The following is a 6,000-nucleotide window of genomic DNA, read 5'->3' as shown; positions in this document are numbered from 1 at the left end:
ACTCTTTCTTAAGTTACTGTACACCAATTCCTTAAGTGTATTAGACTCATTGATATAAAAATAATAATTATGATTAGATCTCTAAAAGCACTGCTGGCTCATACTTCAAAACTCTAATGCAAAATCCAAACATCCAGCATTGAGTGAGATGGATAAATCTCAGGAAATTATACAGGATAATCATCTCTGGAGCAAACCGAGATTGAAACTGAGAACAGTGGGTGCAGCACACCCTGGTTCTGGAGGGTTCTGTCAGGCTTCCCTCACAGGATCATAAATGGAGCATTCGGTATTTGCAGTGGTCAAAAAAAAACACTATTAGGAAAAGGTGGCATCAACTGAGGAACCTAGTACAGTGTTTGAAAGGATCCTGCATTTCTGTTCTTTTGAAACCGCAAAATACTGCAACTGGAAACAATATGAACATTTAAAATCATCTGTATGTGGAAGAGCTAAGTTTTAAAATCTGACAGCCCTTCAGTTTTAAGAGCTCTTTCCTTAAATGCACAAACTTCTTTCACACCTGAAATTAGATTCTGCCTTTTCCCCTACCCTGGAGGAGTGACATAATGAGTTATCTGTACAGGGAAACTACAAAGGTAAATTTCACCGCTTAAGAAGAACCAGGTAGACATACAATTAAAAAGCAAAAAATACCTGTAAAATTTCCAAGAGCTCTAATATTACTGGATTGTACAAAAGTTTTCCAGCGCTCAAATCTTTTGCTTATTTTAAGACTTAGAGATTTGTGTCTAGATTTCAATACCTTCAACTCCAACGTGTAAAATAAAATCATCACCTGCAAACTCCCTCTTCTATATTCTCATTCATCGGTAGTTATTTCAAGAGACTAAATGCAACTGGGATTCAATAGTATTCTAGCTGGGTTGCAACACTGAAAACAGCACTAACTTGCCAATCCAGCACACACAAGTCAGCTTCACTGAAGGCAGCAACCCCCTCTAGACCAAGAGAACTGCCCAAGAACCTGCCCCTAAGAAAAGAATCTCTTGTACATATTCATCAGAATCTTTATTAAGAGGTTGACTGCAATTTATGTAATAAACCATTTAGGGCAAACACATTTTGACTGTCGATCTCATCGAGCAGCGACCAGACAACAGGCATTGAAGTTAAACAGAATGCCTTTCCTCTATCCTCTTTGAAGAAAAAACCCAACAGCTTACAAGCTTTTCAATTCTCATCTTCCTCTGATCTCTCAAGTGCTTCATAGAAAACACCAACAAACCGTGAAAAAGAATAAAAGACAGTCTTACTCTTAAAAAAAAGAAAAAAGCACAAACTCTTCAATTGAACAGCATTCAGTGAAGGAAAAGGTGCAGCACTTAACGGAAAGGTAGCCCAAGATAAACAGGGATGAGGGAATCTTGTGGTTCCAAAGACACAGAAGAAAAATTCAGATTCAAGGCTGACTTCATTGAGAAAATACTCCACAAGAGAGGATACAGAAAATAAACAGTGACAATACATTTTTCTTATTCAAAATTATGAAACAAAGAGGTCTAAATCCCAGTATCCTTTCAGCTCTTGGGAAAACAAATTCCACGGAAAAGACACTGATAGTGACAGCCACAGGAAGTTAAAAAAAGTTAACAAATTCAGATCAGACTGTAGGTTTCAGCAGTGTAAGAGAAAATCTGAGTTAAAAAAATTAAAAACCCTGTAAATTTGACATCCATCTTTAAAAATCATTCCCTATCTCTATTAGCATAACACACTAATGATCTAACAAGCTGAAAACACTGTTTTTAAAACTCTAAGTTTAATGAATTTAAATGAATAGCACCCAAGAGAAATCAAGTCACTAACAGAGCAGCATAAGGGAAATTAAGTCACCTAAATTTTCCATGCACTTTCACTACAAGTATTGGCCTTTTTGACCACAGATTGCATGAATTTTAGGACTAAAGAAAGATGATGAACTATTGCTTTTCAGAAGCTGATCACAATCATGATCAATCTTTATTTTATTCATAAATACTATTTGTAATATATATTTCTAACTACAACCATTACCTCTACTCTTTCAGCTTGTTAAGCAGAGACAACAGCTACAAGGTTTTATTTCAAAAGTACTGATTATAAAAATATACTAAAAATTACTATAAGCTGTAAACATAGCTATATGATTTATGTTATAGTAAAAGTGATTAGGGCCACAACCTTAAATTTCTGCCTCCTTGGAGCTGTGGAAAGATTTCTGAAGAAATTGTGGAAGAATACATACATGCTATTATCTTCTGAAATCCAAGGGCAGTCTTTTCCTGCTGTGCTGACTTGCAGAAATCCAATGTCACCAAGAAATTAGAAGCAGCTGTTTAATTCTTTATCTATGGTCCATACCAAATAATTCCCCATTCGGAAAAATAAAGTGCTCTGCACTATATTCACCAAGGACTTCTCGGACAGTATGTTGGTCCTGGATGCATTTGACAGACTTGTTTGTATCATTCAAAGTCTGGAAGATTGCAACTGTGCTTCTTCAAGTTTAGCAGTGGTCAAGTTGAGAACCTCAATATGAACTACTGTGTCTTAGAACACACCATGAAAAGGGACCTTCTTCTGACAAGCCTTCTAATAGAAAATGGAAGGATTAAGCTCATCTGTAATCAGAAAGTTCAAGACAGCATTGTACTTCAAAGAAAAGTTAGTGTCTGATCAGCTGACAGGATCTTAGCATAAATAAAAGCCAAGAAGGTGTGAATTCTGAGCAAGATGATCAATCTGCAAGTTTCTATTATAATATTAGATCAAAATATTTCCTCTGCAAAGCATTTTGAAGGTCAATAATTTTTCAATTAAAACCAGCTTGGCAACATACAGCATCAGGAAAATTGCATTCTGCACAACTTAAAATCAGTGCAACGATGTTCGAAAACAAAATTACTTTCAGTGTTCTCACAAAGAACAAAATTATTCCTTAAAGCTACCAACTTCTGATCACTTTTCAAAGAATGTAACAGAATTTTGGTCTTGCATATCTGATGGGCACAATTCCTCCACAAAAAAAAACCTTATCACTCAAGATAACTTTTGCAGCTTTCCCAGTCAGAAAAGATTTAATTCCTTATCAGCTTAATCCTCATTTCTCTCTGTTCCTCAAGAAAATGATCCACTGAAAGTTCAGCAGTACATTTCCAAGACTAGAATGGGATACAAGGAAGAATTTTGAAGAACCTTTCTCATCATAACTCTACTCATGATTTACTTATGGACACTCTAACAGTTAAATCAAGCTTTTCTCAGTGCAATAGATGGGAGACATTTTGTAACTCCACACTTTAAAAGGAAAGAAAAGTGAGATCTGTGGTGTTTTATAAGTTTTGAAGGCATTTTTACATGCCTCGCATATCTGTCTTACCTTCAGGGACATCATGATTTAGTGCCATCTGCAGATATATCAAGAACATCTGGTAAAACAGAGATGGGATTAAGCCAGAGAAGGTTTTCAAATTCTGCTAAAACCAGTGCTATCTGAAAGAGAAAAACTACAGACTTGCTTAATCTGGCAGTAGTCTTGTGTCAGTATACTCAACCTGCTTCCACAATTGCATGTCAACACGTTTGTCTAACTTGCGTTCTCTAAAATGTATATTCTGGGAAGCAGTCAAGCGAACACACTTCTGACACATCAACTCTCACTCATTCAGCACTGAGCGTCACACATCCAATTCCTACCTCATGCTCCCCTGCCACTGCATCTACCTCATGCATTTTTAACATATTGGCATAGCCTTTTTTCCCACTCCATTAACCCACTGACCAGACTCAGCTGGCTGGCCTGTTTCGTACTGTTCTGGACAGCTGCGGCTGCTGCATCAGATCACCAAGTAAATGAAAGGCCATGGAGCTGTACTAAAGCCAAGGACTGACTCTCAAATTAGAAGAGAATGATGCTCTCTTTTGCCAGAAAGCACCCTCTCCAGCTGCAAATAACGTGTCTTATTGTATGCTCCCATGTACCTCCTGTCCTACAGGCAGGCAGTGTCCCACACCCAGAGAAGCTAAACTTCAAGATTGGAAGTGCTTTTGAATTCGGGCATCTGAATTATTTGAATTTCTTTAAATTACATACATCTCTTCAGAAAACAGGATTATTTTATCATTCGTCCACATCTGGGATGACCAGCTGATGATTACCATTCACCTTTTGAAAAGCAGCCAGTATTGAGTTAAAGAAATATTAAACCACAGAAAAGTCAGTGTGTCATACCAAACTTGAATTTGCAGCCCATTAAAAGAAATAAACAAGCAAGCTCTGTATGGTGTTGTCTTTTCTTCCATTTCTCTTTTGCATTGCTGCAGAAGTCCCCAGAGATTTCACTCCAAACAGAATAAAAAACTTTCATGGCAAAGGTAGACTTTGGTCTATCGCTAGGGAAAAGCGCCTGGATAGGAAGTCAAGATTTCTACCACGAGAACATCAGAACTGTGATCTGAATTTCTGAGGTTGCAACACACAGTCCTTTTGTAGCAGCCCTGGCTGAATGCTCGCTTTGCACTTCAAGTTGGCTCTTGTTTCTCTCTGCTGAGTTTTGGAGCTCATTTTTCGAAAGGACAATTCCACATTATCAGCCGAGGCTTTGAACACTGACTGCAAGTACACCAGCATCAGTCACAGATGCATTGCTGGAATACTCTTCTCTTCTGTACTGATGCTTGAATGTCTCACACCATATCTGGTGATATCATTTTAGAAGTGGAATGAAATTATTCCTGGTTAGGTGGAGATTAAATGCACATCAGCTGTTGCTGGACATCTGTTTAGGTTAGTGCCCTCAGTATTCCTGGTGTTTCTCAGTAAGGGGAAATAAAGAGCTCTAAATAGCAAAAACCAAAGTGGAATAAAAATACTACATTTAATTAGCAGGAACTACTGTCAAATAAAATGCATGTGAACTGTAAAACTAATTAATCAACTGGAAATCAAAGCAATCGCCATTTAGAGTGAAAAGGGAAAACATCCAGTTTGTTTTTGCCATCTCAAAAGTAGCTGATTACCACTTAGCATTATAATGATATTCCTTCAGAGTAAATTATAGACTGGTTTCTCCTTTCTTGAATCTAAAGAAATAAATGTATTCCTTCTCAGCACTCCAGAAATCAGTTTTGAGTAAACTAGAACAGTAGATACACAGATATTCTTTATCAAAAGAAAAACCAAACAAAAAAACAACTCAACCCCCCAATAAATTTAAGTCAGTCATCATACTAAATGAGCGCAACAAATGGATACAAATACTACCTAGAGAGTTTCCATGTTAAGAGACAAAGCAGAGGCAGCAATCAAAGCACAACCAACACATACTACTTAGAGGTTCTCCAGCAAAACAGATAGCTCTCATTTACCAGCTCACTGGAAAAGGACTGGGAAAATATCCCTGCCAGTTTCTACACTGTATATTTAGACCTAGTTTGCCAAATATCCTATAATGGCTGGGGAAGAACAGTTGGAACACCCAAGGCCACCGTTCATCTCAGAGAATTATGATTACCAGTAAATTACTTGGAGAGCTGCTATAATTTTTCGAGGTGATTATAGAATTATGATGTTTACTTCTAATCACTTAATCCATGTTTGCAAAAGGGTCTGCTTAGAGAATCCAACACTGATAAGGTAGCTAAACAGTTTCAGCCCTGGACCCATTTTTGCACTCACAAAATTTTCTGAAAAATTCTGTTCTGGCAGTCAAATTCACTGCAACTGTCCTGGTCTCCATCCAAACATCCCTGCTGCTTCTGAGAAGAGAAAGGGAAATCCATTTCTCTCCTCATGAGTTATGGGAGACTGAAGAACAATATATTTCTCCTTAGTTTAAGAGCTGACATACTTTTCCACCATTTTCCACTTAATGGCTGAACTCTGAAACTTGGCATATACTTTATTATTCTTTTTGGATGATGTCCAAGACTAAGTTCAAATAAAAACCAGGTTGAATAATGGAGTTATAAGTGATTGAAAACTCCCTGCAAAGTGTT

The 6,000-nt window shown here is 37.3% G+C and overlaps 1 protein-coding gene across 2 annotated transcripts in view; it reads right to left on the bottom strand.

Annotated features, from left to right (window-relative positions):
- The window catches only part of ARVCF (armadillo repeat gene deleted in velocardiofacial syndrome), a 95,427-nt gene that overhangs the window by 68,836 nt on the left and 20,591 nt on the right, over positions 1-6,000 (bottom strand). The window lies entirely within an intron of this gene.

Source organism: Cariama cristata, unplaced genomic scaffold (assembly GCF_000690535.1).
Source record: "Cariama cristata isolate BGI_N322 unplaced genomic scaffold, ASM69053v1 scaffold8652, whole genome shotgun sequence".
Lineage (NCBI taxonomy): Eukaryota > Metazoa > Chordata > Aves > Cariamiformes > Cariamidae > Cariama > Cariama cristata.
This window is presented reverse-complemented; position numbering and strand designations above follow the sequence as displayed.